This window comes from Thermobia domestica, chromosome 4 (genome assembly GCF_964235325.1).
Source record: "Thermobia domestica chromosome 4, izTheDome1.hap1.1, whole genome shotgun sequence".
In the NCBI taxonomy this organism is placed as follows: domain Eukaryota; kingdom Metazoa; phylum Arthropoda; class Insecta; order Zygentoma; family Lepismatidae; genus Thermobia; species Thermobia domestica.
This window is the reverse complement of record NC_137457.1, coordinates 12,337,297-12,356,538: the sequence shown is the minus strand read 5'-3', so window position 1 is coordinate 12,356,538 and position 19,242 is coordinate 12,337,297. Positions and strand designations below refer to the sequence as shown.

Genomic DNA, 19,242 nt, shown 5'->3' with positions numbered 1-19,242 from the left:
CCAGAATAGCTTTCGCAGTCATCACCCTGAGTGTTAATCCATTCTCCCCGACAATTTTTCACGATGCATACGTACGAAAAGTTACCATCAAAAAAGACTATTACGTAACCCTCTCAATATCGGTTGATTTCCGACACCATTTGGAAACACTCACTACCAGCATTCACGCAGCTACAAGGTCATACACAACACTGATCCCACCAGCAAACCCATAGTTAAAGCATCATACACCAGGTGGCAATACCGAATCGAAAATGGTTGGATGTACATTGAACTACTTTCTGTATTCTTTAAATATATTTCTTTCTTTTGTTTTCGTAATTTCGCTTGGTTCTTCGTTTTCCTACAAAAGGGCCACTGTATTTTTTATGCTTTCTTGTAGTCTTACCTGAAGTCAAAATACAGGAATACTACTGTAGTATGCTTGTTACTCGCTCTCAATTAAATATTTATTAGATTTTCCTCCGCTTATTTTTACTTTGTAGTTCCCTACCAGCCCCTTTGCATTACTCTGTGTCTTATATTATTTGAAATTACACACTAACTATTTAAAGAAAATAAGCTGTTATGAAGTACATAGAGGCAGCTTACAGTATGCTGTGAGGTGCTAGACGAAATATTATTGGGAAGAAAGTCACTGTGATATTTTTGAAAACATAAGTACAGATAACGTCGAAATTGAATTCAGAGTAAATATAATATTACGTAGTTAAATCCTTCTCTTAGGCAAAGGTCAACTATTGTACCATCGATATTACTCACTCCGCATATCATAGTAAATGTACTCATAAAAATTGAGGTAAATGATTTTGGTTAACTAGATACACATCTGTCTTTGTATTCTAGAGTTAAATATTCCCATAGCTAATGGTGTTTCTTGCAGGGCAGACCTAAGTATTATAGTGATATTATCCCTCCAAATGCACATCTGATTATTCCATTCATCAGACACATATGTAATATATTCCGAAGTAAGGGATACGATTTGTCTCTGATGCTCAGTTTTTTTTTTAAAGTCATACGGATTTTCTTATAACTAATTTTACTTGTGCGTTTTTATGTTGAGTTACGAATATGGTTCTGTTTTCTCCGCCTCTCTTCTGCAATTTATAATCCGGGCCCTTGGATGTAATTTTTATGGTGTTTGTCTTTTTTTATATTACGCTGGAATTAGTTTTACATTTGAAATGTACAGAAAACAAAAATGTACAAAGTATAAAAACTGAATAACAATTTCATTTATTAAGAGAACATCAATAAATAGATTACAATTTGCATTCATCCGAATCTAACGTCTTCCTATTGCACCTGAAAGAAAAGAAATAAAAGGCAGTAATTAGACTCCAATAATAATGTTTTGTTATTTTTATTATTCATGGTCGACACAGAAAATAAAACGAATTATTGAGATTACTTATAAACAGAGATCAACCAATTCGAAGAGAAATATATAATATTGATACATTTCTCTTATATATGTATTGATAACAATGTATCTTCAACTTTAAAACATACTACTACGGAAATACAGTAGCTCCTTTTTAAACATCCATCACGTCATTAGAGGGTCATGTAAACAGTGAAATTAAAATGAGATTAAGCTTTTCATCTGACGGTGCCCATCCCTCACCTGATAGACTCTACCATTAAATTGTTACGAAGTAGCAACCATAAAATAGTAACGTGTGTAATCAAATCACCCACCACGTTCATAACAAAAATTGAATAGAATCTGATCAATTACTAATTAATTTCACTACATATTTAATTTCAGTAGAAATAACAATCTTAAAAGAAATATCAACCAACACAACAAACATGATTGCACCTGCAAAGGGTTCTTTCACGAACTTTGCAACCATATTATAAATTAAGCTTAGCGCAGCTCACCTCCGATCAAGCTCAAATTTAATTACCAAATCAAATCGAGACAACGTTTGTGTGGTATGTTATTAAAGTCAAACTTTTACCATGATTGAAACTCATAAATTACAAAAATTGCAAAAGACAACTATGATCTTTAACCTAACCTCCACATAGTAGTTAGAACCTTTATGTATGTTGCATACTTACAGTATATCATATTCCGTGAGGAGGCGAAGTGGCGTACCTCGATTTTTACAAATTTACAGGGGAGCGATTAGAAATGTTTCATTTAACGTTATACCATACTACTAATTTCAAGATATGCGATTTTCAGAAAGTTCATATATTCGTTAATATGAGAAATAAAAATATGACATTTTTATGGTTAATAGAGCTGGTTAAATATGGACGGATGGTGAAAACAGCTAAAAACTACTATTTTGAGTTACGCCACTTCACCCCATTCACCAACGATTTTATGTTCAATGTCTTAATGACTACCTTCGATTCTAATCGACTTAATCCTTGTCGAATGTTGACCAAATGTTGTTTATTCCTAATTAGATATACATTAGTAACCTGACTTCTATAGAAATCTGTAGCTTAAATGTCCAAGGATTTCTCAAAAATGATTTTCCTATATTTTCAAATGCAAGGAAACAAGTGTTGACTCAGATTTTTAGACTCCTAAGTGAACCAATATAATGAACTGGAACTTTTAAATCACCATCCCACGATAATTTGCTCTAGATTAAAGGAGACAGGTGAATAATTAAATTAAAATATAATAAAAAGAATTGGTGGAATAACATGTGGGAGGAAAAGAGAGAACCAAAGTTTCACGAACACGAGCTTTCCATTGAAAATTCCCATAGCCTGAAATTCAACCAGGGATTTTACTAATATACCATATTTTTCTATTTGTGAGGGGCGTCAATATAATAAAATGTAAAACGATCACGCATTGTCATAGAAAATTTAGTTATGGTTGGTCAAATTAAAGTTCAGAGTTCCTTCCAGAACTTAGGCTTTTTAAGACGTGCACAAAGAAACAATCGTATGTGTCGCACATAAAAACGTAGGATACATGCGTAAATCATGTAGTTTCTGATTTAAAGTACGATTATATATAACATCCTGTTAAAAAGGTATAACTGAAAACGTATGTTGTATAATATTTTTAGTATAAATGTTCCATCTATATGTATTTTACGCATGAAAGAAGGCACTGCATATAGGAGGTAAGAATCTCACATGCAGATGGACATATATATATATATATATATATATATATATATATATATATATATATATATATATATATATATATATATATATATATATATATATAAAATGTAGCTGACGTATGTAACATATGCGTACGTATGCAATATATGGAATAATCTTAGATATCAGAGATCCTGCAGCGATATTATGTAACATTTAAGCGGGGAAAATGTACTACATATGTAGCATATAGATAATATATGCTCCATACAGATTTTCGGAGTAAATATATCGATTCCGTATATTTGTTCAATATATGGCTGTCCGGATAAGGGTTTCTCTTAGTGTTACCCTATAGTTAAAGAATGGAATCCCAACAACCGTAGTGCATTCAAATTTGAATTATCTCCCAGTTAGACCTGAACCCGGAACTCGGTGCAGAAAAGTTGAGGAGTAGCCACAATACCAGCGGGAGGGAAATATTGAGTTCTTATGTTTCTCTAATAGCTCTATCAAAACATGGATAAAGATAATCTGAAAGCTATTGGAGTGGGCTAAGTTTAAAACGCTCACTAGTAATACTCCTTTTCTATGGTAACAGTCATCCGTTGCCTTAAGAATACCTTAACTTATTTTGTAAATTGTATTTAGGACTTCCTTTTAACACCAGTCGAGCAGGTCCGGATATCATGCGAGGAAGCAGATTCACAGCATTTAACAAAAATGACGGCAAGTCTTTACTTTAGGCAAGGCAGTGACAATACGCAATGAATCTGAACAGCTTCCCGCAATTATAGTTACAGTTCCCAAGAAGGAAAGACGGAAAACAACGTGCCCTGCAGGGCTATAACCCGCCTTCACTCGCTGACGCTCGCTCGGCAATAATATATACTGACAGTATATCACTGCCTTGCCCAAAGTAAAGAGTTACCAAAATTGCAATAGCCATACATATTCCGAATCTCAGTTCCAAAATTTAATGTTTATATTGAATACCTGGATACAAGCACTATAATACAGCTATCTGTTTTCAAACGACCCGGATTATAGGATATATCAGTTACTTAACACCATTATACTTCCTACAGCAAGAACCTAGATTATTTCATTTAATATAGAGAACGACTTATATACTTCATTCGTTTCTAATATTTTAATTCGATCATTATTTTAAGACAGCGACGTATTTGTAAATGACAGCGGATTTGTATAGAATAATGACAAAGAAGGCTATCTGAAAACACTCGAAACATCCATCTCGTGTTTTGGACATAAGCTGTAATATTAGCTTTCCGAGATTCAGAAAAAGGCATATTTGTTTTTCAATTAATAATTTCATACAAAAATCTAACTTGGCAAATTTATTTAGCATTGGGAATTATCTAGGACACGAAAGTAGGCGGGGCTAGGTTCTTAGTAATTCATATTAATGTATATCTGAACTATATTGCATAAACACCATCTATATTCATTTACTGCACAAAAGAAAAATTATTTTCAATATTTTAGAGTAGTTCGCTTAAACAACAAATAAAATTGTTCCAAAACGTCAAATTAATTCATGTTTACATTTTTCGGCTTTCACCGTTTACAAAGACATATTTAGTAGTCATCAATCGATCAATATCAAAACAAAGATAAAAATCTTCATGTATACAGAATTAAAAGCATTTTCCGCACAGTGATTTATTTAGTATCCCGGAAAACTATAAATTCATCAACTTGTTCTAATTAAATTTGGTTTTTAAATTAATAGTAACATATTAAATCAGTTGCAATAAGATTAAAATTAAATAAACAAGTATTTACAAAAATAAAACAATCAACAATCACAATTCGTACCAAAAAATTTCGGAGCCTATTTGGAAGCGTCCAAAAAAAATACGCTTTAACTAAAAATAAGTTATTCAATAAAAATAAAATTTGGAGTGATCGGTTTTCAGATCGTTACATTGGTTAACAAACATAACTATCAGAATGATTTAACAATGGTTGGCAAAGTATGCAATCTGCGCAGCTGGACTTAAAGAATGTGCTATTGAAGAAATGACGTTTACATGGCTATTCTTTCCACGGTTTCATCAATTATGTTCCAACACATACTGTCCTCTCTGTGTCAACGATTGTGAAACGTGTTACCTTAACATTGATACTATTTTGTTCATAGAATCAAAAGTGCACAGCATTACTGTAAAAATCTTCCTGCCAAGAAACATCTTGTTGCGAAATTGGTAACAGACAATTCTACTCGCTCAGCGTATCGAAGACAATCGTAATTTGATGCTCATGCGTAAAGGATAGTCTGTCTTACTATCTTGAATCAAGGGAAGACACATTTCAATCGGTCATTAAATTTTATTTTACAATTGACCACAATCTAGTAAAGCACCACAAAGGAACATAAAAAACGATTCATTGGATTCTATCCAATAGTTTCTTTATGACCAATAAACACCTTATGAATTATGAAAATTTACATTTGGAATTTATACTGATACTTTTGAATAACTTTCAGTGAAACAATATTCTGTTTATTACACCATTCATCTTATTATAAAGAATGCAAATTATTCATACATCTTGAGATGAGTTTAGTTCTGGATTGAAGAAAAGAATTCTTGAATTGAAGGATTTAAACAGCCTTAGAAATCAACTGTACGTCATCCATAACTCATATTTACCAAATTTATTTTCTAATATTTGTGTAGCTAATTCAGTAGCACTTGCAACATAGCTCATTACAATCATGTAAACTGTACCGTATTAAATATATAGTGTATTTAGAAAAAAAATTGATTTTTTAGATAATTGGTAAACACTCGTAATAAATTAGTTAATACGAGTCGTCCATTTTCAAACTGCATCTTCTCCACCAAACGACAATTTCCAGAAATCGTAATAAAACCTTCTGGAGCGTCGAATTTTCACTAATATGTGCTATTTTTTGCACAATTATTGATCAGGGTCCAACAAATGTTTACTAAAAATTTTAAGAAACGCTATTGAATAGTTTGAAGGAAATATTAAAAGATAATTTGGACAAAACTCGTTTTGGAACTGTTTGAAGGCAAAGATACCTTTGGAACTGTTTGTAGTGCTCCACTACGTGCGTTACAACAGTTAATTCAATGGCTTGATGTGCAATCCGCAGGTCATTTTAATGTTATGAAATTTGTTTTAAAACAGTTGAGAAATTTATATTGTTTAATTAATTTTATGAGTAGTACCCAGATTATATATCTATACTTAAGTTCATTTCAGAACATCATTATAAATAGACCATGAACACTCTTTAAGAAACTTATTCTCGGAACTAAAAAAAAGAAAATATATTATTCTGTTATTGAAATAATTACGTTTTATATTCTGCAATTATTAAACGTGAACGGAATTTATAAAATTTGTGCAGATAAAGAAAAGCAATAATACAAATTATTGAGGAAATTCTATCTTCAGTGTGGAGTGAACCAGATAACATTGCCTGAGTAAGAATTGAGTATTTTTGTAATAGAAAGATATGACAAACAAAATGATAGCTTAATTTGTTTTAGGCTTGAGGGTCCCATTCCCTCAACACCACCGAAGCCTTCAAACATGATATAATCTTCATATTGATGATGCTGTCAAAATTATCAGTACTAAACATGCAATAATAGTTGATAAAATTCCTGTATTTCAATAAGTATTGCAGTATGTATTCTAAAATGATGGTAAGTTTTCTGATTATTACTGAATACGTCTTTCTTTTATCTGGATCTTTTGCAATGTATATCAGGTCAAGAAATATTGGATGTGCTGCGGTGATTCATGGGTATCGAAGCGAATATATATCTATCGAGGAATTTCATAGTTATTCTCCAGATTTTCTTAAGGCTATCTAAATAGAACACAAATATGTCTTCTTCGAATTTTAAAAATGTATTAAAGGTGAAGTTAAATATTACATAGTAAATATGAAACACGAATGAATTACTTTGATATGACCGCAGAGGCATATCGCATCTTGTATGAATAGTAGATATTTATTGTATTTTGTGTTTCGTGGAGATAGTCATGCCTATTAACTTAGGGAGAATAGGAACTGATTTACTAACGATGTGTATATTATTGTTCTACCATCGTATTTTTGTTCGCTATCGACTTTAATAGCCCACTTGGATCAACAATGATAAACTTATAATCACTCATTCATCGCACTTCTGTTACTAAGAATAATATCTACCATCCTACTTCAACTACTGCTGCTGATGTTGTTATGTATCATGTTATGAAATCTAACCTCACATAATCTACCTTTTTATTTTTTTCTACTAATATTCATAAATTAAATAAGAAGTATGGAAATTTTATACAAATTGAGATTCATCATAGAAGATACATACCGAAGTTGTCCATAGCTAAGAATTACATCAGAAATCCTTGACTATTATCTTTTGTTTTCTGTTGTATCTGTTTCTTGTATTAATATTAGTTTGGTGATAATATAATATCAATTCTATTCTAAATTTTGATTATTGTCTATTGAGATCTTTATTAATAATTTGTCAATAACGTGTCATGCTGCCTTCTGGATGTTGGCTCCAGTATGTCGTCTTTAAGTCCCAATCCGACGTGTCACACTCGATATCAACGAATCAGGAATGAAATAATCTACAGATGCGTGTTCTTACGATCCCTGTCAAATAGAAGTTTTCCGTTGCGCAATACTAGATATTTCGAAAGACAGGAGCTACGTACAGTGTGATGAACAGTGCTATTACATGTTTGAAGGCCAAGATACCTTTTGGAACTGTACGAAGCCATTTGGCGTGGAGAAAAAGCGTTTCGGAGAAAAAAGTGATCTGATGTAATGTAATTACTTTTTTATAATAATGGAAACAGGAAAAAAGTGATAGCTATAAAAGAAATTACTGTCGTAACGTCTGAAAGAGAGCGACCTATGCGTAAATAATGACTGCTTTGAAAAATTCGTCAAAGCAGAATCTAATATTATTAAAAGCAAACGCAAACTCCTCTCTAAGGGTATCATCATATTTGATAATCACGTAGAATTTCAAAGGAATATCCTGCCAATCCGTTCCAAAATGTAGTTGAAGCAATTGTCTGATACCATTTGATCTTACCCGGATCTGCCCTTACAACAGGCTGTTTACTCATTAACTATTTTCCAATGAAATATTTTAAGTGCGAGGTCTGTGGTATTTCATTCATCACAGAACTAGATCATACCACAGCAAACTGGATGCAATTTCAATCTCTCAAGGCACAGCACAACACAGGACTCAACCTCCTATTTGGATAGATGTGACTATGAAACTGATCCCTGAAGATATGCTTTATTTAGACAATATCAACAATGAAAGGGCCATCAACCGCTACGTATAAATATATTGTCCTTAGAAACTACTGTGTTATGAGAAAACAATACATTTTTAAGTCATCTGAACCTAGCTGTGACTTGTGGAAGAGAATTGCTTTGAAATTGTTTTTATTTACACACTACAGATGTCTAAAGGACAAAAAGCCGACAGCAAACTTAAAGATATTTCCTTCATCAATTTGATTTGGTTTGTTGGAGATGGACAAGAACCAATGAATAATTGTATGATATTTCCCCATTTGAACATAACTTACACAGCATATCGGATTCTTTTAAATTTGTAAACCACATATCAGATGAAAGCTATCAATACCATTGTTCCAATAGTACCAATATGTCGTAACCGAATTTTCTTGGATGAGATGCCGCTTGGAAGTGCACGACTCATATAATAGTCGGGAGGCAGAATCTGGAAAAGTCTCCTAAATAAGAAGTTTGATCAACAAAGAGAGTAAAAGCAATGGGTTGTCCTAAATCATCAAGTCCACTATCCTGATCATTTCTAGATCGCCGGTCCCTTGATGGGAGCGGAAGGTTCCCCCGTACACCCCCTCCCCTCTATTGAAGCTAAAAAATGAGCATTTCTAACAAAAGGTCATATCTCCGAAACTAATCAAGATATTAATGAATTTCTTTTTTCGATTTTATCTCTAATGTGTACTTTATGCTTTTGTTTATTCATGCTTTGGATAGACCAAACGGGTTTTCGGAAAATTTAACGTAAACATTAAAAAATGACATATTTTGTTCTTAATATTATCTTTGTTACTATGTATCTCCCCAATGAGTTGAGATATGGAAAAACATTCCTAATTATGTTTGTAAAGCATTAAATTATATTTCCAACAATACCAATATTGTTAGGTTTACTTCCAAAATTAGCAGTACAGTGAGGTAAGTTTAAAGGAACGTGCACTTTGATTCGAATACTTATGCTCCGAATGGGACCACTGAATTTCAGCTCACGTCAGTCAATAAGGGTTGGTTTGAGAGATAAAAGCTGAGTTTTTCCCCTATGTTTGAAGAACAGTTCTCATCCTTCTCCCTTGAGCTCTCTCGCACTATTATGATCATTTCTAGATTATCGGTCACTTGATACGACCGTGTGTTATGGATCACAAATTTTTTAGATAAGTATAGATATATTTTATACTGTTAAAATCCAATTACACTTCATATTCAGGTTGATTTAGATTTTTCAACTCTATTTGTGTGCAGCATTTCCATCGGTCTTAGCAAATTAGTTAGCTAGTATCATTGTTTACAATATCTATTCTATGCTTTCTGTTTCCCAATGTCTGCGAAATGACTGGTGGTGATTTGGCGGATATTTTTGTAAAATATATGTTGAACTTTCTAAACAGGGCGTGCTCACCAATTCGACCATTACAGTTCAAGTTCTGTTAAAGGAGATACAAGATTTAGGCGAACAGCAAATATTTACTGACATATCAGAAGAAATAATGAGATTGTCTGCTTTCTCAACATTGGAAATATTTTATTGATTGCCTAAAAACAAGTCTAATCTCGGAGCATTTCTTTCCTTAGAACTGATTCGGTTCTGCAGAGAAACATTGAAAGACGAACAGTTAGTTGCCACATCGGGTGGATTTACAGACTTACTTCACTTGGAGTCATCACAGAGAGAAGACCTACCGTTTCTGAAATCTAATCATGAATAGGCGGATACGAAGATAATACTTCACGCATACCACACGTTTGCAGCTGCTTATTGACTCCAAAGACACCGATGTTCTTGTTCTCCTTATACATTTTTAAACAGTTAAGGCAGAAGAATATGCGTGTCTATTAGAACAGCAATAAAAGTACAATTTATTCCAATGCACACACTTGTGAATGAGCTCAACGATGAAATGCCATTCCTTGCCAGCGTTCCATGTACTTACTGGAAGCGACACCACCAGTCAGTTTGCAGAAATTGGAAAACAGAAAGCATGGAATGTATATTGTAAAAAATCATACTTGCTAATTAACATAGAATATGGTAATGAGAATAATGAGACGATAGCACGCGCAGAAGAATTTGCGATGAATCTCTACACTGAATCACAAAAAATCTCGATCAATGCTGCATGTGCTGATTTGTTCGGTCACAAAAACTCAGACCAACTTCCACCAACGAAGGATGCTCTAAGGTCCAACATCAAGTGAGCACACCTTCAAACAAACATTTAGTGACACACGAGCGACTCGAATATTGAATTCTTTAACTCGAACATTTTAGTTGGCAAACTACAAAAGGAAAATTGGTTTCCAAATGGAGAACTCAGGAGTCTAGGGCTAAAAGTTTCCCAGAGTTAAAGTCTTGTACATGTGAACATACGTGGGACACAAACAATTGCAAGTGTGTGCAGACTTCAGTGGAGTGCATAAAAACGTGTAGCCGTAATGGTAACAAGACTTGGAACTTACTTATAAACACTTATGTACCAGAAAATGATTCATCTGTTGAGGATTTAAAAGACAAAGAAACATGTAATTTTGCGCAGATTTTATATGATAATGTAGAATATTATTATAGTTTTGCTTGTTTCCAGTAATTAGTAAATATTTGATTAAGTTCGATCTAATATTCTCATAAATTACATACAAATAGAGTTATTGAGGGTTCTGCAAAACATTTTTTCAAGTGACCGTTGAAAAAATACAGAGCATTCTTGATTTTAAAAATACCCTTTAGGTGTACTACGATGTGATCAATCAATCTATATATCACCTGTAAACGGCGTTTCTCCTCACTTAAGACATCTTTACATATGTTCTTACCTTATTTATATTTTCTGCTTTTTCATTATTTGTAAGATAAAGAATTTTGTTAAAGAAATAAGGAATTATTTTCGATGACCGATGGAAATGCTGCACATAAATAGAGTTGAAAAATCTAAATCAACCTGAATATGAAGTGTAATTAGATTTTAACAGTATAAAATATATCTATACTTATCTAAAAATTTTGTGATCCATAACACACGGTCGTATCAAGTGACCGATAATCTAGAAATGATCATGACAGTGCGAGAGAGCTCAAGGGAGAAGGATGAGAACTGTTCTTCAAACATAGGGGAAAACTCAGCTTTTATCTCGCAAACCAACCCTTATTGACTGACGTGAGCTGAAATTCAGTGGTCCCATTCGGAGCATAAGTATTCGAATCAAAGTGCACGTTCCTTTAAACTTACCTCACTGTACTGCTAATTTTGGAAGTAAACCTAACAATATTGGTATTGTTGGAAATATAATTTGATGCTTTACAAACATAATTAGGAATGTTTTTCCATAACTCAACTCATTGGGGAGATACATAGTAACAAAGATAATATTAAGAACAAAATATGTCATTTTTTAATGTTTACGTTAAATTTTCCAAAAACCAGTTGGGTGTAACCAAAGCATGAATACACAAAAGCGTAAAGCACACCTTAGAGATAAAACCGGAAAAACAAATTCATTAATATCTTGATTAGTTTTGGAGATTTGACCTTTTATTTGAAACGCTCGTATTTTTTAGCTTCAATAGAAGGGAAGGGGTACGGAAGGAAGTTCCGCTCGCATCCAGCTACCGGCGATCTAGAAATGACCAGGATACTGGACTTGATGATTTAGGACCAATGGTTGCTTTTACTCTCTCGGGTTGAACGAAACTTAATATCCACGTATTCTGCATCCCGACTATAATTAATTTAGTACCTCTTCTACAACATTTGCTTGTGCAATCATAGTTAATCTGGCAAAAGGGTTCTCAAGTTATATTTATCGGAATGCATACTGTTATTTGAGATTTAGTTGGTTTACCACGTGCACAGGAGCAAGTTTCTTTTGCATTCTGCGTTGACTTTCGTTTAAAAATGAAATGAAGATTCAAATTGCTTTATACTTCATTGGGTATTGTTTAAAGCTAATGAGGTCTTAATGTGGTTATGCTCTAACGACAAGGAATGCCTGAAGTACAATATCTAGGCTCGACTGACTATAAGAACACTAGTTGTTATTCTTTCACTTTACTTTCCACCTCAACTACATTTGGTATCACTTCTCCACGATAAATAAACAACAATTTGAATTGCCTAAAACAGAAGTGTATTTAGGATTTTGTTTCGGGGGGCTATGCACAAATGGAGAAGCAGGGGCCGAGTTTGGGAATTAAATATATTTTAGTCGATTGTCTACTAATATATTAGAAAAAAAACATGAAACTCGTACCTCTGTGGAGGATCTCACCTCCGAGGAAAATCTGAAATGATTCTTACATCTTCACACTACACATTGAATAGTTGTTACATCATTTCAACTTAAGTTATTTCATTTTAGAAAAAAAGGATGGAAATATCCAGTTTTACCTGTGTAACTTTTTACCTGAAAGAAAATGTTGAGACAATTTCAAGCTGAAATATACTGATTGCAGGTTTAATGGAAAGAATTGCAGACTGGTGAATCTTGTGTGATATAATACACACAAAAATTTAGCAGTGAATCTAACCTTTTATTCTATTCATAGAAGAAGAAGGAAATATTCTCTTGGCCTACCTAACTTCCCGGGCTACTTAATTCCCCAACTTTACTTTCTTTAGTTCAACTTTTTTTTATATCTAAATGATGTAAACCTTTGCTTTAATAACGAAAGTCCCGTTATGTTGGTATCCGTGCAAGTTGGTGTCGAACACCAGTATCGCTTATCAGCTCCTCTTAGTTTTGGTGTTACTGACGATACTAACAACGGTCGAAAATATGATAGGAGAAACGAAAGAAAGTAACAACTAAGAAAAAGAAACAGAAGAGTAGAATGGACGAAAGAAAAAAACTCGCAGTTCTTACATGGAATGAAATTTTATAAATCCAGTATTATTTCTGAACAAAAAGCATAAGGATATGGAAAGTTAATGAAACTCTTAGAAATGGTTAGAAGTATTATTGTTGTACGTGGAATGAGGAAAACCAACAACTTTATTTCGAAATGCTTCAGCTCGATAACCGCCTTAATACACCACTGGCCTAAACGATTCTATTTCAATGAAAATCAAATAATATTTTATCTCTCTCCTCGGCAGTATCCTATTTATTCTGCATATGACTGAGGAATTGGCTGCATAATAATAATGATCTTACTTATTTGTAAAAACAAAAACCTTAACGGTGATCAGTATTACTTCCATATTTGTTTCTTAATACATTCATTATGAGAAACTATTTTTCTCATTAATATTAGAATCTATTTTTTTTCTGTTTCATTTTAAATGATGGGATTTTAATAATATAATTTTATTTATTTTTTCTTGAAGTCGAGTTAAGTATCCTTTGTTGTTAAAAACATGAACTCGTATTGCATACAAAGTTTGTCTATAAAATACTACTTAATTACCCTAACAGCACAATTACATAGCAGGCATATGCCTATCATGTTCCCTCAGTTACATGGGAATGTGTCCAGTATGTGCCTTATAAACCTCTGATAGTGAAATTATATGGATGGAAAGTGATCATCACAGTCTATGTCCGCCTCTAGGCACATGCCTGACATGTGCCTAGGGAACGTACCGAGTATGTTCTACTGTAGGTATATTCCCATACCGTAAGCGTCAATGAACCACAAAATTAATCCTACAAAATATGTTAAATCGCTTATATGCGTAATGTGTTTACATTAAGACGAGTCTAAAAACACTTTAGACAAGTAAAAAATAAATGTGGTTACGTTGAGAAGTGCGCGAACCACCAACCGTTGGATTACTAGCCGCGTGCTCTTCCGACTTGGCCACGGAGGCGGTGAAGAGAACAACGCTTGTAGAGGGATAAATTGTTGAGGTCTTTTGAATTTGGCTAATCAGAGTTCTCCTTTAACCGCGTATATTCGACTATAACAGTTTGGGATCAGATAAAATCTTATCACCATGTAATTTTATAACAAAATGACGAGTGGCTATTTACTTTCTTCCATATTCACTTACAAATGATCGGCAACACTTGCTATCTAATAAAGTTGATGCGTTTGTTGCTTCTAGTACACAATCGCTTACAAACAGAAGCAACAAAAACACCAAATGTGGGGATTGAATTTAAAACATCGAAATACCTCATGCCTAGCACATCTTGTGCTGTTAGTGTTTCGGAAACACTATGTACCTAAAGGACGTAATTAGAACATTACAGATATATATCCCAAGTGACGACATAAAAACAAATGACTATTACAGTGCGAGACCGAGCCAGGTATATAAATGCTATAATTCTGGAACATAGATGCAAATATCAATTAGGTGTAACAAGTACCGAAGGCTGTAGATAGATGAAGTACATACTTAGCACATGGATATCATATGTGCCAAGTGTCGGGTACCTAAAAAGTAGCTGGGGCACCTAAATGGCACATGCCTAGCACATTTTGTGTTGTTAGGGTATAAGCTATAATTTCCTTGATTAGTTCTTTCTAAATTTGTTCACAAACCTGCGGTTACACAATCTAATTCCAAAATGTTAATATGAGTACAGCCTTGTCCTATTTTGAAATAACCAAATTAAAACAGTGTAGTTCCTAAGTTCCAATTCGCCCTTGCTAATGCAGAGAAAACAAAATACACAGAAGTTCGTGGGAATCGTAACACTGCAAATTATGACGGATGTACTATAATATCAGTTAATACTTTCTATAAAGTGAATATTCTTAATTATCTAGGATCAATATTGACAGACGAAAACAACATTGAAGAAGAAATTAAATGTCGACTAAAAGCAGAGAATTCGTGTTATTATTCAATTTAAAATCTTTTGTCGTCGCAAATCCAGCAGAGGAATTTGAAGCTTAAAATATATGAAACGATAATCATGCTTGTTGTTCTGTTCTGTTGCGAAACATGGTCGTTTACTTTGACGGAATAACATTGACTGAAAGTATTTGAGAATAAAATCCTCAGACTAACGAGGTAAATTCGCGAAGTGTCACCTCGGGATATGTGTAAGTTGAGTCAAATGGAAAGTTCTCCGTAGCACAATATGTATTTGACTAATTCTAGCGCCCCATACCGGTAATTTACATATGTATGTACCTTCTTATATCCGGAATCCAATCACACACTACTATAACGCTCGGACACAAAATTGCTTTCAGTTTCTTTAGAAGTAACAGAATATGAATGTGGGCATACGAAAAACAAATATGATAAAGTACTGCTTCTCTGGCACATGTTCCCAGCCCGGCCGCCATCTTGCATCCGCAATATTGGACACAACTTTAGTTTTTTTTTTAAATATGAGTATATGCACATGATACATCTAATTCATGTACAATTTTCTTGGAAATTTACTGATGTAGTAAATTTTGCCGTAGTTTGTGCCGTTTGGAAGGTATTGCATGTTAAATATCAGCAAAAACTTTCCAAATAAACATTGCAGAGTGATAACAGTTACGCTTATGTTGAAAAACCAAAACAATGTGTAACTTAAAAAGTACTGTGAAGGTATAAATATACTCTTTATTACATTGGTGTCATAGTGTTATTACATTTCTCTGAGTGATTGTTCCTACTTCCATGTTATACCATAAAAGGAAGGTATTAATTTCAAAATGCCTAATGTAAAACCATATACGACCAGATTTGGGTGTGGATCTACCGTTTCCGTATTGATATCTCTGTGTATGCATTCAGGTACATTGAGAGAATATTTCTTCAAAGATAAATCACACAAAAGATTACATATACACACATCAGTGCTGGGCAAATTTCAATTGAATTAACAATTAACAATTAATCTGTAAATTTAATTGTTAATTGCAATTAACAATTGAAGTAAATAATGGTTAATTGTTAATTGCAGTTGGCCATTAATAATGGAGAAACAATTGCAATTAATCAATTGATTGAAAGTAATTACAGTGGAAAGTAATTGCAATTGAATTCAATCATTCAATTGCAATTGAAATTAATTGGCAAATAATTTAATTGCAATTGATTCCCACAATTATTTTCAATTGATTGATCAATTGCAATTGATTTTCATTGATTAGTTTTCAACACTGTAGTTCAGAGAGCGCGTGGGACAATGAAAACTTTAGCCACGACCAATTGACTCACCACCCATCGTGGCCCACGACCCACCGTGACTCACTCTGACCCACCACCCACCATGAACCACTCTCACCCACTGTGACCCACAGACCCACCAAAACCCACTGTCATCAACTCTGAGCTCAATGATTCACGCCCTCTTCTCTACTGACTAAAGAGTTTAAACTTTAACAAAACAAGCCTATGAAATTATCAGCCATCGGAGTTCTAATTTCTACGATCAATCGCTCAAGCACCGCTCTATTACAATAACGGCAGATCTGACCTTTCTAATATAAATAAAATAAGGAGTTTGTTTGTGTATGTCTGTCTATCTTTGAGCGGCCTGTGGACCAAACAAGTGGACCTAAACTTTTCAAAATTTGGTCACGGGTAGCTTGGTCTAGGCCCCAGAGCAAGACGAAGAGTTTTTTTTTTTTTTAAATTTCGAACTAAGGGGGTCTCAGGGGAACGTTTTCTGGGACCGTCCTGGGGACCAGACAAGTTGACTGAGAGTAACTAAAGTTTGGTCACGGGTACCTTGGTCCAGGTCCCGCACCAAGGAAAAGCATTTTTGACAAAATTCCAACGAGGGGGCCACAGGGGAGCGTTTACCGGGACATGTAATAGTAGTAGAAAATGACCGATAATAGTGTCGATTTCATAGTTTTCGCGGTCGCTGAGATCAATTGTGAAGCTCCGATTGCATTAACTTCCAAATTCACCCTATTCGCCTGCGGGCCGGGGAACAACGGGGAGGGGGGAAGGATACCGAAGCGTAAAAGTAATCCAAAATGACCGATATCAGTGTCAAATCCATAGTTATTGCTGTCGCTGAGATGAATGGTGATACTTCCACAGGCGTTGACTTCCAAATGCAGCCCCCATCGACTGCAGGCCAAAGGCGTTTTTCGAGAATTGGAACCAGAGGATCATAGGGGCTTTTACCGGGATATGTAAAAAGTAGTAGAAAATGACATATGTTAGTGTCACATTCATAGTTTTCGCGGTATCAGCTGAGGGCCAGAGGAGATTTCTTTCACAATTCGAACCAAGGGGGCCTGAGGGGGCGTTCACCGGGATATATACAAGTAGTAGAAAATGACCAATATTTCTGTCGAATCCATATTTATCGGGGTTGCTCAGATGTATAGTGACAACCCCGATAGTGTTTACGTTCAAATTCAGCTCCCATAGGCCTTCCCAATGAAAACACATATACGTTGGTGGATATATATTCACAAAAAAATATCTCCAATTTTAGAAATGTTTCTTAATTGTTCTCCCGTTGTTTAGTTTGTTTACATTGATATTTTATCTGATCCGTGCGAAGAATAGGCATAACAGCTAGTATGAAATGGTAAAGTGTTTGTCATGGACCAAATTACAATGAATTCAATTTTTTATATATATATATATATATATATATATATATATATATATATATATATATATATATACAATTATTATAATTATCACTGATAATTATTTCCTTGTTGAATTATAGATACATTTCAGTTGAAAAAAGAATAAAATTTGAAAGCTCCAAATCAACGTAAAGTAGACCATCCTAAAGAAAAAATGTATAAAATTTTCCATACAATTAAGCATACCGTATAAACTTAAAATTTCCATGTAATTAACCTAAATTTCCATTTTTGTGTTGTTTTGTGCGTCACTGGAAATGAGTCAATGTTATCCTACAAAAATAGCGGAACAAGTTAATGCTGTTCCGTCAGGAAGGATTTCGAGGTCGTTTCCTTTACATCGTCTTGTCGTGTTTTCTACCGTTTTCTAAGCCTATTTCCACGTTTTGTGAATCAATGGTAGTGGGTCAAAATGGGCATTCAATGTGGGAAAAAATGACCCAATCTCCCACCAAGTTCGAATTTCAAGGTCGCTTTTTTCGCATTGTTTAGTGCATGTTTTGTACCGTTTCAGCGCATATTTTCACGTTTTGTGCGCCAACGAAAGAGGGTCAAAGAGGACCTACAAATATGGCAGAAAAAGACATATTCAAGGACTATTTTGACCCACTTCTACTGATGCACAAAACGACACAAATTCTGCATAAAAATGTGAAGGAAACGACCTCGACATTCGATGGTGACGGAACAGATTTAAGTTATTCCGCTATACTTGTAGGCCATTTTGACCCATTTTTGTTGTCGCACTAAACTGGAAATATTAGCACAAAACGGTACAAAACAGGCACTATACGATGCGAAAGAAACAACCTCCAAATTCGATAGTGGCGGAACAATGGCTCTTTTTCCTCACACCTTGATGGACCATTTTTACGCATTTCTGGTGATGCTCAAAACGTGGAAGTAGGCGAACAGAACGGTACAAAATACACAATAAAGAATGTGAAGGAATCGTTCTCCAAATTCGCTGGTGGCGGAGCAGCATTAATTTGTTCCTTTATATTCATAGGTCCATTTTGACCCACTTCCGGTGACGCACAAAACGTACAAAACATGCACTAATCGATGGCGAAAGAAACGACCCCGAAATTCGATAATGGCGCAACTGTCAGCCATTTAATTCCCACTTTAAAGGACCGTTTAACTCACCTCGGGTGATGCAGAAGACGAGAAATAGATGCAGAAAACTTTTTTTAAATAAAAGGTACTAAGCGATGCGAAAGAAATGATCTAGAAATTCGATAGTGTCGGAACAGTGGGACATTTTCGTCACACTTTGGAGGTC

General features: G+C 34.2%; 1 protein-coding gene across 9 annotated transcripts in view; it reads right to left on the bottom strand.

Annotated features, from left to right (window-relative positions):
- Window positions 1–1,214: 1,214 nt before the first annotated feature.
- LOC145683720 (uncharacterized) overlaps window positions 1,215–19,242 on the bottom strand; it is a 425,859-nt gene continuing 407,831 nt past the window's right edge. For all 9 annotated transcript variants that reach the window (XM_081755184.1, XM_081755185.1, XM_081755190.1 and 6 more), the window contains one exon: window positions 1,215–1,308. The gene's annotated coding sequence lies outside the window, so the exon portion shown is untranslated. The remainder of the gene's footprint in view (window positions 1,309–19,242) is intronic.